General features: G+C 44.9%; 1 protein-coding gene across 1 annotated transcript in view; it reads left to right on the top strand.

Annotated features, from left to right (window-relative positions):
* The window catches only part of LOC119585618 (multiple epidermal growth factor-like domains protein 6), a gene marked incomplete in the record, with an annotated part of 108,922 nt that overhangs the window by 61,530 nt on the left and 46,942 nt on the right, over window positions 1–450 (top strand).

The raw sequence follows: 450 nt of genomic DNA, 5'->3' as shown, positions 1-450 counted from the left end.
GTCATTATGTCTACTACATTCAGTTTTCAACTCCAGGTCACAAGAATCACTTCTCGGACATTACTGAGAGCTGAGGGTATAGTGAACTACTTGCTCTCCTGTACGCAAGAGAGAGAGATGGGGTTGGGGATACGCTCGCTCAGTACGGGACGCAGACAGCAATATATCCTGCACGGACAGTAGAGCTGCGAGAGACGATGAGGGGGAGGGGGGGTGAAGGTAGTGTTGCTAGAGAGCTTTTCATATTGTCTGACGTCAAGGAATTAATACATTAATAAATTCTAATGGCGTCTGATTTTCTTCAAAATTTTACAAATTACTCGTATTATCGGGAATTTAAAATAGGAATCTTGAATGGTCCCCTCGACCCCTAATAAAGATTCACCGATCCCCTGGGGCTCGATTTCGACCACCCTGAGAACCCCTGACATAAAGGACGAAAATATCCAG

This window comes from Penaeus monodon, chromosome 20 (assembly GCF_015228065.2).
Source record: "Penaeus monodon isolate SGIC_2016 chromosome 20, NSTDA_Pmon_1, whole genome shotgun sequence".
NCBI classification, from domain to species: Eukaryota; Metazoa; Arthropoda; class Malacostraca; order Decapoda; family Penaeidae; genus Penaeus; species Penaeus monodon.
This window is presented reverse-complemented; position numbering and strand designations above follow the sequence as displayed.